Source organism: Garra rufa, chromosome 9 (assembly GCF_049309525.1).
Source record: "Garra rufa chromosome 9, GarRuf1.0, whole genome shotgun sequence".
NCBI lineage: Eukaryota > Metazoa > Chordata > Actinopteri > Cypriniformes > Cyprinidae > Garra > Garra rufa.
In genome coordinates this window covers 5,734,852-5,752,687 of record NC_133369.1, presented here as the reverse complement: position 1 = coordinate 5,752,687, position 17,836 = coordinate 5,734,852, and positions in this window count along the sequence as shown.

Here is a 17,836-nt window from a genome sequence, read left to right as displayed (position 1 = left end):
GGCCCTAATAATAATAATAATGACATTGTGCAAGGTTGGTTAAAATATCCATGCAATGGCAAGCAATTTGAAAAAAATATTAGATATACATTAATATTATGCTGACTTATTTACAATTTTGTAAATATCATATTTGTCTAATTAGGTGCAAGTGTAGAGTCAAAATATCAATCCACGATTTGAGGTATCATTTGTGTCTCTAGCAAAATTAAGTGGGAGTTACATGCCAAAGTTTAATAAGAAAATTGAAAAACTTTCTGACCCGAAGCAATAGCAAAAGTGATGCTTTTCAACTTGAACTGACTGGTTTTACTTTCTGCTTTTGCATTAGTATCCGAGAGCAGCTCAAAGTTTATTTTACATGGGCCCCGCACATCAGTTGCAATGATAAAGGACAAAAATCATGGAGTATTACAGTATGTGCTAAAGAGGCTTTGGCTAGTACAGAGAAGAAGAAAAAACTGGTGTAAAGTGTTTTCGTGGACATCAGAACATAGCTGATGGCAGTATAAATAAAGCATGCTGGAACATCTGGTCTTTGTTGTGCGTTCAGCTTTTTAATGCCTTCAAAGAGCAACTCCGACGCTTCGCTGACTACCACTCCTTGCTCCCCGCTTCATTTTAGCATAGAATAATAAACCATCTTTGGGGAATTGAGGCAGCCCGCACCACTCGTTCGGCTATGCCACTTATATGTTCCCCCCCACCCGTTTACGGAAACTTTCTTTTTTACTTAGTTGGTTTTAAATTTTTATACCTCGGGGAATGTAAGCGTGTCACTGTGGCTGTGGCTATGTGGCTGTGAGCGCAATTAAAATTCATACAGCTCTGTCCTCGTTCGCCTTCTGCTCTCACACTGCCTCTGTAGATGGCGCTGACATAGAAAGTTGTGCATTTGTATGCAGGATAGATGGCGCGCCGGATAGGGGCTTTCTAAGACTCAATTAAGAGCCGAGGGACTGTGCGTTAAACACACAGGTTTTAAAATCTAAATGATTAGAGCTGATTTGCTTGGCCAGAACGGCCCGGTTCAACAGCTAGCGTTCATTACGACGATGGCACCGGTGCTCAGGCTTGAAAGTTACACTTGAAGTAGCGCACGTCGTGATTTAAACATGCACTTGGAAACTGAAGTAATCGATTTAAAATGCATTTATTTTATACTAAGCGTAGTTCAAGTCTATTAACACATTTACTGACATATTTACTCAATGGGGCTAAAGGCACTCCACAAGAAAAAAAAAAGTGCTTTTCACTGTGCCCAAAGTGTATTTTTTTTTTTTCAGAAAAATATATACGTTTGTATTGAATATTTATGAAGCAACAGATTTTGTGTGAAAATAAATCATACAAGTTGTTTATTTTGTTTAAAAATCGTGGCAATGGGGTTCACCAGCATGGAGTAAAAGACACACAGTATTGATACAAAAACTTTGATATTTGGTTTTTAATATTGTCTGAGTTAATACTGGTTTAAAACAATCACTTCAGCAAAGTTAGTACTATATTTCAGCTTATTTTGATAAATAAAATAATTAATTTTGTTTGATAAATATACTGTCATTAAAATGTTAAAATAAAACATTTTAAAATACAGAAACAAAATCATTTTAAAATGGAAAGATTCTGAATCGTATTTAGTAATTTAATACAGTAGTAACAACAAATTATATTTTTTTATATTATATGATTAATACCATGTTTTTAAATTTGATGGTTTCATTATAAACATGGTGAGGATGGACACCAAAATAATATATGATATTTACCATCCGAATCAAACAATGGTGTATATCTTTAGACCTGGTTTCATCATCTTTTTGCTTTAAATACATTGCAAGAGACTTTCTAAATTTGTATTTTTGCCTCGTTTCCCACTTAAATGTCCTTAAAACAGGATAAGACAAAACTGCATATATAACTGTATATGGGTCGAAGATGTTAAGATGTCCACATCAAAAGTGATTTTAGGTCCATTGAAAGCACGTTAAATGTAAGTAAAGTGTCTACTTTTAAGGTTTAAATAAATATTGTTTCACTGAATGACAATTTATTCTCCAAAAATGTATGCAAAAATTCAAACACCACACTTATTCTGACTTGTACACATTAAAATATATAAAAGAATAAGGCAGCATATTAATTTTTTATTGTGTTTTAAATGAGTAAAAATTCTTACTGACAAATGGGCAAAACCTGAGATAGTGGCAAAGTAAATGTAAAAATGTAGAGTTACATCTAATTAGTAATTGAGTTTAAAGGAATTCATTTTTTAAAATGCCATAAATAGATTTTTGTTGTAAATATGCCTGACAAGATTGTTACACTAAATTACATTTTAGTTGGTGTCTTCTGTAAATCAGGGGAAAATGTATGATATTTATTTTTTGCTTGGAAAAACAAAAGCAAAAATGCAATAAAATTAAACACAAAACTTTTTCTTTTTTTGGGGGGGGAAAAACAACCATTTAAAGGATTACACTTATAGTTTGTCTTTGACCCATATATATCAGAAAGCATATCTTAAATTATGTTCATTTTAATAACCCACTGACAAATGGATTTATGCTTGTTTTATGCATTAATCTAACACAACTGATTGAGGTTTATGCTTAAAGCAAGACAAAATTTGCCAGTGTGGTAGGAAAAATAAATCTAAGATACATTCTCTGAAAAGAAAAACTAAATTGATATATATTTTGCGTGGACAACAAGATAAAAAAAAATACTGATTAAGACAATTCTCCATTTGGTCTCTTAATTAATATGAGTTCATAAAGAGGCATGCATAGCAATTATGAAAGAATTAGCAAAATGTGGCTTAAAAATAGATTTACATGTGTCATACCAGACCACGCCAACTTTCTTACAAGTCTTTCAAATCAATTACCCACAATTTCAAAAGATGATGAAACACAACTAAGTGTGGGTACATGATATGCAATGCTTTTGGAAAGTATGATTGCATTATTTTCAGAGTTTATTGACTTGAACACATAGTACTTGAGCAAGCATGACAACAGATCCTGTTCCCAAGAGAATGATCATTTTACTCGGGTTGAATTGTGGGAAACGCTGGGGCACAAAGGGCATTTTTACGGCCGTGCAGAAATCTCGTTTTGTACTCAATAGTGTGAATTTCTCTGACAGACTTTTATTATTAGAGCATATCCTGTCTCGGATGACGGTGATGTTATTTGTGTCGCTCTGCTCTTTTCAAACGAGTTTCAGCATGTGTGAATTACTCGGAAATGACGTGTCTGAAAAGCGCAGCTCCCGATAAGAGAAGAAATGCACCCTGGATGAATTGTGGAGCTGTCTAGTTAGGGAAATGATGATGTTGTACGGCATCATTTAACAATTCAGTGGTACGAGAGACTGATGTGTGTGTTGTGGCATTTAATGACTCTGGGCTTTTGTTCTGTCAGTCTATGAGCTGCGTATGAACTATTGGGTGACGATGGATATAAACTTACACATACATCAAAAAAAGAAGGAAAAAACGACTCAAATTTCCTGTGACCAAGTCACAGCTCTTCAACATGTGTTGTGCTCAAATTAGAAAAAGCATTCTCACACCCTATAAATACAAAACAGTCAAAAATAACTATACTCATTTTCTGGTTGTACAAAATCAAACAGCATTGTGAAAAGACTGTAATGCGATTTTGTGTTCTAAAGAACTAGTCATGTTTCAAATAATTTGACTCTGTGACAATGAGACATTTATTATTATTATTTTAATAGACTTCAGGGCTCGAAATTAACCTTTTTACTTGGTAGCACTGGTGCTCCCAACTTCAAAAAGATAGGAGCACCAAAAAGAATTTAGGAGCACCTAATTTCTAGGGCTGTGAAACGATTAATCGCGATTAATCGCATCCAAAATAAAAGTTTATGATTACATACTGTATGTGTGTGTACTGTGTGTATATATAATGTATGTATAAATACACACACAAACATGTATATTAAAGAAAACTGTTTTAGATTTATATATAAAATATTTATAATTCTATATATAATCTAAATTAAATACAAATATAACTATCCACACACAAGTATTTTTAAAGGCTATACATGTATGTGTGTGTATTTATATTATACATAATAAATATACACAATAAACACACATTTAGTATGTTAACATAAACTTTTATTGTGGATGCGATTAATCGCGATTAATCGTTTCACAGCCCTACTAATTTCGTTTTAATAATGCGCCGATCTTGATTCTTCGTGGTCAATTCTTAATGCTGATGTTTTACAAGCAAATGGGCTGATTCTGAAAGCCTTTTTTATATATTTATTTTATTTTTTGCCTTAAGCAAGGGACAAGAATGAATGAAAATATGAGTACATGAACAAGATGTTTATTTTCTCTATTATAGTTACAGTCATTTAAAGAGGTTAAAGATAAGGAGTTAAAGCCATGTATAGGCAACCACTGCATTTTTTTTAAAACAATATACAGTATAAACAACAAAAAATAAACAACACTTCTTTCTTAGTTGTGTAGATAATAAATGCAGGCATGATCAAAGTAGGCTACTCTTCCAATATTCAAAGTGCACTATACAGCTTATTATAGCCCACATACTAATAACAGCCTAGATATGTTATGTAGCCTAATTTGCGCACATTGGGCAGTCGCTCTCTAAACTTGGGGTATTAAAATTGCTTTTGAATGCGCGTGCGAGTTTTACTTTTGGTTTCATTTTAACGTTCCCGCGAAACTCTCGACGGTGCTGAGCGTGCATTCTACAATACAAGAGATTACTTTAACAAAACCATTTGAAAGTGGGAGGACATCAACGGGATTTTGAAAAGTGTGTCGCGAGTGGAAATTACGCCCCTGTGTGAGTGGAACTCTGCCACTGAGTTATCATCTGATGTGAATTTATCCGGCGGTGTACAGTATATTGAGACGGAGGCGGCAGAATTGTATCTGACAGAATGTACGCTGTAGCACGAAATAGATTTCTTCAAAAGCAGATTGTGGAGACCTTCTAATTGTCCACAATCAAATGAGAGAACGGCGAACCTGTCACTGCATCAGCTCACAACAGTCTGTGCAGTAGTTAGGCTAGCCAAAGTTTTGTAAAGAAATGAAAGTAAGTCGCACCACAACAATTACTCGCACTCGCACAAATGCTCCCAAATATAAACTGAGGTCGCGCAGATAAAATTTGGGAGCATATGCGACCAAAATGGTCGCAATTTCGAGCCCTGGACTTTTCGGTTTTATTCTAGCATTAAACATTTTATTTCTAATTGGCCACAAATTCATACATATTCCATCAAATGATTGAAAACATAATTTTTAGCTATATTGGCAAGCCATATTTTGAAGCAAACTTTGTTTTACCTTCCTAGATCTGAATCAACAATACTGGACAAATCGTAGAATAAAGAGTGTTTTATGTCACGTTTCAATTAATCTACTTAAGATGAAAATAACAGGATTCAAGTCTGAAGTCAAGTCTTACTAACAAGGCATAATTAAATCATGTATGTTAGTTAATTTCTCAGTTTATCACCTGACTTTGTCTCAGAATACCACCTGAACAAATAAAGACATAAATACTCAAGTTTGGCTAGTACTGGAATATCAATAAAGCAATGCAAACATAAACATAAATCTACAGTAAAACCACAAAGATACTCTATCATTTCATTCCAATGTAATTTTAGTGTAACTGATATACTATGGGTGATATTTGGAATTACCATATTTTATATTAGTAATCTTGCATGTCAAAAAAAATCTATATAGTCTTTATTTATTAGTTTTATTTTTAAAGTTAAATAACATGAAAATGAGAAATTTTGCAACAAGCTAAAATTTTCAGTAAACACACACAAACACACATAAAGTGTGTTTTTTTTAATGATTTTATTTAATTTGAATAGTAAGCTGCACTCTAAATGGCCAAAAATGTAATCATTTAGTGTTACATAATAATTCAGAGAATGATCCTTAAACTGTGAAACACCCATCAAATATCACAAAAGTGCAGGCAAAAGACCTGTGACTGTGTGCAACTTACACTATTAGTCAAAAAAGACATTTCTTTAAAATCTCCTGCGTTTCTTTTCACCAACTGGTCATTATAGCTACTGTAAGGAAAAGTTGACATGACAGTGACATGCACTCTTACAATAAAGGTGCTTTAAAGGGTTCTTCACAGCGATGCCAAAGAAGAACCATTTTTGGTTCCACAAAGAACCATTCAAGGTTCTTTAAAGAACCATCTCTTTCTTGCCTTTTTATAATCCGAAGAACCTTCTTTCGCCACAAAGAACCTTTTGTGAAACAGAAAGGTTCTTCAGATGCTGAAGGTTCTTTATGGAACCATTTAGACAAAAAAGGTCCTTTTATGGCATCGTGAAGCACCTTTATTTTTAAGAGTGTACTCAGAACTTAAAATGTGACCCCGGACCACAAAACCAGTCAGAAGGGTCAATATTTTTCTGTTTTTTATTTATACATTTATAATAAATATGCCTTTTATTGGTGTATGGTTTATTAGGATAGAACAATATTTGGCCAGGATGCAACTATTTCAAAATCTGGAATCTGAAGGTGCAAAGAAAATTGCCTTTAAAGTGGTCCAAATGAAGGTCTTAGCAATGCAAATTACTAATCAAAAGAAAATAAAAGAATAAAGTGTTTTAAAATAAAAATAATAAAAGAAAAACAATAATTTTGACGCATACAATTTATTTTTGGCTATTGCAACAAATATACCAGTGATATTTAAGACTGGTTTTGTGGTCCAGGGTCACAAATGTTAAAAAAAGGGGGTTTAGACGGGACTTTTATTTTGTAATACCCCCTAAGCGAGAGCAAAACCACTTGAGGAGTAATTATTTAAAAGCGGGCTTCAAACAAACCGAGGTAAATCAGCCACAAAACAGAGATGTGTTCCTTTGGAGTTTCGCCTGCGTTCAATTAATGCAACAGCCCCACCCATAGCTGGTGAATTAGCCCTATTCATCTCCGTTAAAGCGTTGAGAGGTGATGCTTCACTTTAACTGCACCACACCATGGTTCATTTTCCTGCTAATCAGCATTTAGTGCTGTGAAAATCCAGGTGTGAGACTACTGTTGCAAGTTAAATCTGTTCCAAGTTTTAGACTTTTTCCCCTGAAATCAACCATTAATTAGTCACAAACATTTCTCCTCCATTTCTAATTGGCTTGTATTTGTCAAGATACAGTTAAAGAGAACGTTTAATTAATTAAACATGAAAGTCACACCTTTCTGAGTGTTGGAGAATACAGATGTAACAGATTATTTTTTCCCCCCAAAATCCAGCGCCGCCATCAGATTTGCTCAACTCTTTATCACGTTAATTAGCACCTCAATCCTGTCCTTTTTGCAAATGAGGCTAGGTGAGAGGTGCGGGTATAATGGCTTAAAATGCACAGAGCTAACGAGTTATTCATCCCTCCACAGCTGTTCCATCCATTCAGACACTTAAAACCATTTTTTCGCTTTTATCTTTATTTGTTTTTGTGCTTTTTTTCCTCTTCATGATGGCTAGCTAGGTGTAAGTTGCGTGCGTAGGTTCGGTCGGTTTAGCGGCGTACAGTTTTGCGGCAAGGCTTGGTATCGGTTTGGCTAAAGTAGATCCAGGTGGAAATTATATTCATCGATAGTTTAAACAAACAGGTGTGAGAAGCCCAACTTGAAGTGTTATTTCGCTTGTCACATTAACGACAGAAAGCACTGCCTGCCTTAAATGTTAGCGGCTCAGCCGCCGAGTTACCTACCGTACCGCAAACACCTCGACAAATGATTTTTGTTAAATTAAGCGTTGTTAAAAGGATTTCAAACAACTATAAAACATTTCACTCATGATCAGAGACCATCACAGGAGTTTTCGAGTAACAAAGTGAAATGGTATCCATTAACCCACTGGTTTTGCTTGAGGACCCTGCTTTTACATTAAACAAGATGCAACCAACACTATGTTGTAGTGCTGGGCGATATGACGATATATATCGTGGGGACGATAGAAAAGTGTCTATCGTCCTATTTCTCTTCTATCGTTTCTATCGTCTCTAACCTAATTTTATCAATTACTAAAGAAAATATTGCATTAAATAGGCTATGACAAATGTATTATAGTGTCTTGTTGCTGTGCAATGCATACTCTACCCTATAAGTGATAATCAAGAATAAAAACGAACTTTTTCACAAAGAAACTCCGTCTTGTGCGACATGCTTTAACTCGTGAGTGACTAAAGATGGAGACGCAAGAGGTTGAAGATGAATGCCCGGATCGAGTCGCAACAAACTGAAACTGCTACGCAGGCAGCAGACAAGAAGTACTTTTACCGACACGTGGGGGTACGTCAGTGATTTTGTTGCATTTTGGCTTCAAGAGCTCCGACACGGAGCAGAAGACAGTCATGTGCAAACTCTGCCAAAAGAGTGTTTCCGCGCCCGACGCTGACGCCTGTTTCACGCCTGTCAATTCGTCTGCAGTGCGTATGCGTTGCGTATTTTTTTCCGCACCCATGTTAACGGATCAGATCGTTCACACTGCACGCGGTTGCTGTCCGGTAGTGCGTTCCAGAAGCGGTGCGTTTGTAGCAGTGGAGCGATCCTTTCGGGACAGAGTCTGTTTTTGCTGCGCTGCATGCGCTGAATTAAAGTGACAGCGCATTGTTCGCTGTAAAAATGAACATGGATTGACACGTAAATGTACCATAAATGCATATAAATGCAGTCTACTGTGTTTCACAGTCAACACGTGGCTTTTTGGCTAGGTTTAAAATAGTGCAGTTTTAAATAAACAAGGCAACATAATAGATGCACTTGTCCAGGTAGAAAAGTTCTTTAAAATATGGTTTTTAATAAAGATTTAATACGAAAGAAAGGCACAGAGAGCCGACTGCTTGTCTGTGGTAAGTTTTAATTTAAAATATTTGTGATAGCCCAATTTCAATATGAAAAGGAAGCTATAGCCTACCTATGCTGTGTTTAAATGTGTTGCAACTTGCTTGAGCAACTTAATATACAAATCTAGAAGTCAAGTGCATTGAATAATAACCTACGTTGTTTATAATACGTTGAGTTTAAACGTGAATATGTCTAGTATTATTGTATTAGTGTACTGTGATAAAAGAGTATCCCAATGCTGAAAAAGCACGTTTGGATTTGAAATTAAAATAACGGATAAATGGTGTGTTTGTGGTAAACACCCACGGATCAGGAACGGACTGCAAACACGTTCTGTGTGGAAGCAAAACGAGTCCGTGCTGCCTCTGCACCGCATACGTAACGCACACGGACTGTATACACACTGCAGACGGAGTATGTGTGAAACAGGCGTGATACTTTATTTTGGTTTGCAAACTTTGCACTACAAGGTTGAAAAATGTTTTGTTTATTTTTTATAATTGAGTGCTTTTCTGCTCAGAAACTTGAAATGGCTGTGCACTTTAATAAAAAAATAGTTTATTTTGATAATACTATTTAACTATGATGTGGATAAAAAATGTGAAGGCTACTGTAGCTCTACCTCCACCACATCTGTTGTCATTTGATACATTTATATTGCTGCACTAAAATGTATTTTTCTCATTTGTGACAGTTCAGTTAAATGTCACTTCAAATAACGAATAAAAATAAAGTTGCAAAAAAATTATGCAATGATATTTTTGTCAAACTTTTCAGAGAATAACTGAAAACGTACTTTATTTTGGTATATCGTGATATATATATCGTTATCGTGATATAAAATAATCCATATCGTGATACATGATTTTTCCATATCGCCCAGCACTACTATGTTGAAACCAAGGGGCAACCTCCCGCTCTCTCTATTGAAACCAACACGGAAGTGACTTAAATTGCAATTCATCGACTGGCCGCTAGAGACTGGCTGCAGAAGGGAGTCAGTCCCATTGACTCCCCATGTTAAAAAGCCCAACTTTACAGCAGAAAAAAGTATGTTTACAGCCTGGTTCAAAAAATGGTTTTGGTCTATATAGCTAGTTTTGCCCTTCATGTCAACTGTGAGGGGGGTGAATTTTTTTATAACTCATCCGTTTAAGTTATATTAAGCCTTTAAGTTCTGCATAATTAAGGGCGTGGTCACTTGAGTGACGGGGGATTGCCGCTGCTCTCACCACTGGCGCGCTAGGCGGGCGTGGTTTCAGCAACAAGCTCCACCCACGTCCCACATTTTTGCCCATTTTTGATTATCCGGGAGTGACGCGCGGTGACGTGATTCCAAGATGGCGACGGCCGACTCCCGCCCACTTTAGGCTTCAAAATAGCACTTCAGAATCCTACGGGTGACGTCACGGATCCTACGTCCATATTTTTTACAGTCTATGGTTGAAACAGTTTTTCCCTCAACTTCAACACAGTGATCTGTTTACTGGCTCAAATAGTAAAAATTGACGCTGTAACTAGTTAAACAACTTAAAATTGGTTGCTCAATTTCTAACTTAATTAAAGCGGTCCTATTATGCTCTTTTACAAAGTCTTTATTTTGTTTAGGGGGTGAACTAGAATATGCTCTCATGCTTGGTGGTTCAAAAAATTTTTTTCACAAAATTTACATTATTACAATAGCTTTCTCTCCAGGCTGGCACAAATGGCTCAATTAGTTTCGGGTTTGATGAAGGCCCGCCTTCCGAAAAACGGAATGTGTTGTGATCGGTTGGCAGTCCCACTGCTTTACGATTGGTGAACAGCTTAGACGGCATTTCAGTCCTGCCACGCCCCTTCCCAAAGCAGCAAGTTCCTGTGCAAACTAGATTAAAGTGATTCTTACGTTTTAAATATGGATTTTTCTCTTACAAAAACACATTGGTTCGCTACAGGAGGCTTTTATTTATTTTATTGAATCAATGCACTTTATTGGACTCGTTTTGGACTGATGGAGAGAAACACCAGTGAATGTCGTTCTAAAGCTCGGGAGCGCCAGGATAATTTTTAATATAATTCAGATTGCATTTGTCTGAATGAAGGAAGTCATATACACCTAGGATGCATGGAGGGTGAGTAAATAATACACTACAGTAGCCTGCGAGATCACCTATACATGATATTATCATTATGGTGCTAATTTATTTAATTATTTATGATGAATAAATCTCTTACCACACACTGTACACGTTAACAACATGGCTCCGACACGGCTACCAGAGCAGTTTGCGGCCACTTTAGTAAATGCTTGCGTTTATACGACCTACCCTGCGGCTCGCTGAAGCATCCCAGAAGCGGCTGTCCATGCTACATTGCTAAAGTTAGGCAAATCCCCCATCTCCTCCCTCCCTCCCTAATTTTTTTATGTTAGACCTTCTTGACGTAAACCAGATCTGTGCATTAGAACTCAACCCAGCTTGCAGGAAAATCATAGGTAAGAACAGTACTGACCGTGATTAAGTTGCATAACGTGGAGATGAAGTCACTGCGATTCGTGATCTGACTGCGGGGAGGTGCTGCTGTTTTGGTCACCGCATAAGTGGAGCCATCAGTGTGAGTGGTTGCCAATGAGTGGTGTTGCTCATCCATGAGTTATTGCTTTAAAATGAATGCAGGTAGACAGGCTTCGAAAAGGAAAATAGGTTCAATTAGTACTTCAGATAATAAGAGGCCACTTCAGCTAAATTTCCTGAAAATGAATAAGTGGACACCTAGTGAGTAAATGGCTATGGTTGTGTTGTTCAGAGTATTTTACCCTGCCTGAACCATTCCTGCAGAGAGAAAAAAAAAAAAAAACTAGCCAGTGAACCAGCTTTAGATTTTGGTGTACGCTGTTTGCATAAGCACTCGACAGCAGGAACTTCATAAACTCTTCAAAGAAAATGTTAAAAGCAGTAATCATATTTTTCTCAAAGAGAACCCTAAAATGTTAACTTGTCAGGTTTGTCTGCTTCTTTAATGCAAATTTACAAAACAAGACACACTAAAGATAATATTTAAGAAATGCATCATGCTTGCCCATTTAAAATATATGCAGCAAAGCACTTGAGACTTTTTTCTTCTCCCATTGTATTGTTGGGGAAGCAAAAAATTAATATTTGAAAAACAAACTCCAAAAAGTTGTACCAGTAGGAACTTTATCGCAAGTTGCAAAATACGTACCAATAAGTACATATCACTGCCGTTTTCAACAGAAATGAACACTAGAGGCAGTAAAACAGCATGCACTTGTGATCCTTTTCATACACAGTTATGAGTACAGCTGCAAATATGTTGCTTTCCAGGTGTAACAAGCTTGTATAATAGTTCAGCCAGCACAGAATTGGATTTAGGATGCAGAATCGTTGGGTAATATAAAATAAAATGTCACAAAATGTACATGCTGGTACATATTTCGTGTCTTTTTTTTTACATTTACAAAACAAAACAGACTAAAAGTAGATATTTACAAAAATATGTGACGAATGTGTCAAGGCCAGGGTGTTGCTAATATAGGATGCATTTTTGCACATTGCTACGTCGTTGCCTTTTGACCAAAGCCAAAATATGGCTTAAATTTCTCCTTGTGAATTGATACGATTTTTTCACCAGGCAAAATTAATCATATTTCACTCTAAAAAGTTATCTTATTGTCTGCTTGCCAGGCTTGTTTGTTTCTGCAATGATAACTAAATTTGCAGAAAGACTGAATGAATGACACAAAACACACTAAAACAGATATTTAAGAAAATACGAAAAACTATGGAATTTTTTTTTGCCCATTGTAATGTCTGAGTAAAAAATAATCATATTTTTAAAGAAAAGTTGTCAGGAATGTTTGCTTTCACAATGCTCACTAAATTTGCAAATTGATTGAATTTACAAAAGAAAACACACTGAAAGTATATATATATATATATATATATATATAAATTTATTTATATTTATTTTTAGTGTGTTACAATGGCACCCTGCTATGCAAGGTGGTTTTAACATATGTGACCCTGGACAACAAAACCAGTCATAAGTGTCAGTTTTTTTGTTTGTTTTTTAAAACTGGCATTACTTATACATAATCTGGAAAGCTGAATAAATAAGCTTTCCATTAATGTACAATATTTGGCTGAGATACAAATATTTGAAAATATGGAATCTGAGGGTGCAAAAAGAAAATTTAAATATTGAGAGAAATCACCTTTAAAATTGTCCAAATGAAGTTCTTACCAATGCACATCACTAATCAAAAAATAAGTTTGATACATTTAAAAATATCTTCATGCAACATGATCTTTAATATCCTAATGATGTTTGGCATAAAAGAAAAATCAATAATTTTGACCCATACAATGTATTTTGGCTATTGCTATAAATATGTGACCCTGGACCACAAAACCAGTCTTAAGTCGCTGGGGTATATTTGTAGCAATAGCCAAAAATGGGTCAAAATTATTGATTTTTCTTTTATGCCAAAAATCATTACGAAATTAAGTAAAGATCATGTTCCATGGAGATTTTTTATAAAATTCCTATTGTAAATATATCAAAATGTAATTTTTGATTAGTAATATGCATTGTTAAGAACTTAATTTGGAGAACTTTAAAGGTGATTTTCTCAGTATTTTGATTTTTTTGCACCCTCAGATTCCAGATTTTCAAATATGGTATCTCGGCCAAATATTGTCCTACCCTAACAAACCATACATCAATAGAAAGCTAATTTATTGAGCTTTCATAACTTAGATGTACACATCTAAGTTTTGTAAAATTTAACCTTATGACTGGTTTTGTGGTCCAGAGTCACATATTGCAATGTGGTTGCCAGGTTGTTGCCTACTGGCCCAAGTAAAAATCAAAATATGGCTAAAGGCTATGGGATTCTTTTTCACCCATCATATTGACCAAGACAGTTAAATCCAGTTGTTTAGAACACTAAATTCCATATCAATTTAATACTTCAACAAAGCCTTAATCCCACATAGAGTGCCTTGCAAAAGTATTCATACCCCTTGATTTTTTTTCACGTTTTGTTGCAGCATTGTTAAACTGCTTTAAATAACTTTTTTTCCACATCAATCTACATCTCATACACCAAAATGACAAAGCACAAAACAGGTTTGTAACAACTTTGCAAATTTATTAGAAATAAAAAACTGAAAACATCCCGTTGCATAAGTATTCATACCCTTTTCTGGGACACTCGAAATTTAGCTCAGGAGCATTCATATTGCTTCTAGAGTTAAACTGTGGTAAATTCATTTGAATGAGTCTGATTTAGAAAGGCACACACCTCTCAGAAAAGGTCTAACAGCTGAAAATGCATATCAGAGCAAAAACCAAGTCCTGAGGTCAAGATAACTGCCTGTAGAGCTCAGTGACAGACTCGCGTTAAGGCAATGATCTAGGGAAGAGTTCAGAAAAAAATCTGCTGCATTGAAGGTTCACAGAAGCATGTAGCCTCCATTATCCATAATGGAAGATGATTGGAACAACTAGGACTCTAGAAAATGTCTGCCAGCCCCCATCCAAGCTGACAGAGCTTGAGAGGAGAAAAGGTGAGGCAAAGAATGGCAGATAATTGCCAAATGCAGATGTGCAAAGCTTGTCACGTCATACCCAAAAAGACTTGAGGCTGTAAAGGTGCTTCAACTATGTACTGAGTTAAGGATATGAATACTTATGCAATATACTTATTTCAGTGTTTTCTTTTTAATAAATTTGTAAAATTTGCAAATCTGGTTTTTGCTTTGTCATAATTATGGTGTATGGAGTGTACATTGATGTGAGGAAAAACTAATTTAAAGCAGTTTAACATAATGCTGCAACAAAACAATGTGAAAAAAATGAAGGGGTGTGAATACTTTTGCAAGGCACTGTATACACAGAAAAACTGGTGTATGATTTATATACACATATTTATATAAAAAATATTTTTTACGGTGTTAAGCAATAGTAAAAGCGATATTGGCCTTTGCAAACCACTATTTGCACACACAGAAACCACAATTACACGCTGCCACATAAACTTATGCCATCAGAATGGATGGCAGTATGCATTTGCTTGTTTTGTGCGACACCTTTAAACTTGTTCTACAGAAAAAGGCAGACAGTCTAGTGTTTCTAAGAGATAAAAGACACAACTGGGGACGCTGTAAAGCTGCGCTCCTGGCACTATACCATGCGGTTGCTTGGCAACATCTCAATTTAGCCGCAAAGTGGAGGTGTTTGAGATCGTCGCTGATAAATATTGAGCATGATGATATCTTGATCTCCACCGACCTGCTTTGTAGAGGGTCATCAGTGCTTTGTTCAGGTTTGAATCTATTGCATAGGTTTACAGAAAGGTAAAATGGTGCCTTGCTGCACAATTACACCGTTAAATTTGATTATTTTTGTAAGGCGCCGAGTTTGGGGCGGGTTAATTGAGCTGAGCAATGCTCGTTCAGTGCAGAGACCACAGGCTTGGAAGTAACTGATCAAGAGACTACAGATCTAATTAGTCATCAGGCCACAGACCTAAATCTGATTGGACCTCCCGAGTCCACCTGAATCTGATTAACTTTACACTCCGAATGGAACACCGGCGCACTGCCTACTCTCTTCTGTGCAGTGCATACTTTGTACCATCTAGTAGCATGCGAAACAATACGCAACATCTTTGTTTCACGGAAGAAAGAAAACGAGGTCGGAACAACCCGGGGGCAAATAAAAGATGACAAATAGCAGTATTGGTTGCACATTTTGACAAACGTAGCATGTCATCTGAAGCTTTCATGCATGAAAATATCTACATGTTGCAAAAAAATAAATAAAAGCAGTGTGCTGTTTCGGAGTAGGTGAGCTCACAGATTCTGGCTACTGAGTGAGGTTTTGAGTCCAGCCTGCCTCGGCCCTCTTGCCTCTTCAGATGTCTGCTCAGAGGAGCCGCGCTAGCTTTGAATCTATCAGGCTGTTTGGACTGGATGGCTCTTACGGTTTTATCAGGCCATCCAGCTGTGCTGAGAGCCGCTGCTGTTCGCTTGTTCAACACATCTCTCCTATTTACAACAGAAACACGTACAAACCAGGGCTGCTGTCTCTGAGGAGGCAAGAGAGGCACTGCCCTCTTCAAAAAAATAAAAATATTGAAACTAATAAAATATTGGATGAGAAAATGGTTGACAGTACAAATATTACAAAAAAAAAGTCATCTAATAATATAATTTTGCTATTTTAAGTGACACCAACAATTAAAGGTTCAAATGCAGGCAGTGTCCTTTTGCATCCTTTAAAGTCCCCCTGAAATCAAAATTAAAGTTTTTTGGCTTTTAGTATGAATATATTACCCTTAAGATTATCTATAAGCTAGTGTGCTTTAAAACAACGACAAATTTCGCGTTCACAAGATATAGGCATTCAAAACTTACAGTCTCGTCACTTCCGCCAAAATGAAGCAACAATTTGGATGATATCACCGTGCACTTCAGTTTCTCATCAAACGTTCTGTCCAATCAAATGCTCTCTAGAGTCCGTAGTGTCCCGCCCCCTACACTGAGACGCAATACACGAGCAGATCATATGCGCTCATATGTGCGATCGGCATGTATTAAACTACACAGCCTCAGCATGATTATGATTACTATTTTGTTTTAGCAAGAGTTTCATATTGAATCTGTGGGATAATTTGTCTGTAGTGGTCAAAAGCTCACAAATGCGGCTTTACCGAGCTCAACGGCTCTGGCCCGAGCAGATATAAATGGAACGCTATTGGCTATTCAAAAGAAGTGGGCGGGGCTGGGCGATATGTTTTTGTTTCAGTTAAAAGTACGTCACCACATAGAATAACGCTGCGTGTTTCAAGGCACTTCAGTGGACCTTTAAAGGAGAAGTTCATTTTCAGAACAAAAATGTACAGATAATGTACTCACCCAAGATTTTCATTTTGGGATTTTTCTCCATATAGTGAACTTCTATGGTGCCCTGAGTTTGAATTTCCAAAATGCAGTTTAAACGCCAAATGCGGTTATGAATGATCCCAGCCGAGGAAGAATGGTTTTATCTAGCGAAAATGATCGGTTATTTATTTTTTATTTAAATTTTTTTTTTTAACCTCAAACACTTGTCTTGTCTAGCTCTGCCTGAACTCTGTTTATTCCGGTTCAAGACAGTTAGGGTATGTCAAAAAACTCTTATTTTCTCCCTCAACTTCAAAAATAATTTCAAAATCATCCTACATCGCTGCAGAACTACTGACCCAGTGTTCGCAAAGTGAACATGCAAAGATCGACAAACACCCTTAACAAAAAAGGTAAAACAGTGATGGGTAATGATTTTGAAGTTGAGGGTAGGGCTGTGCAATTAATCGAAATTCAGTTTCGATTTCAGCTTCAAACGATTATGAAAATACAATAATCGAGATAAAATGATTATTGCTTCCGATTCCACCCCCTTTGTGTGCTTTCGCTCCTTTTTAAAAGCCCAATTTCACATGCAAATCAGTAAAATCATGTAACGTGTTGTGCATAAAATGGGACGTGCTTGATTTATTATGTTTATTTGAGGTCGTGTTTTTAAAAGTACAAAAGAGAGTTTGCATTGTGTATGCGTTTAGAGACAAACAGAACACAGACAAGTAAAGATTTAGCTTAAGATGCGTACCTAAATGGTCAAATACCTACAAATATATGTTAAAATGCAGCGTTTGGTGATTGTGTAAACCTTTGTCAGTTATGTCTGAAATTAAAGGTTGTATCAGCGATTTCTAGCCTGAAAAATAAAGTGTCAAATTCAGCTGAGCTTTCTTCACGATACGCTCGCTGCCTGCCCCATAAATTGTCTGTGAAAAAAACGCGTCTCTCTGGTCAGCCTAGGGTCCGAGATATGCCAAAAAAACAATCGGCACTACCAACCTTTCCACAGATAAACAAA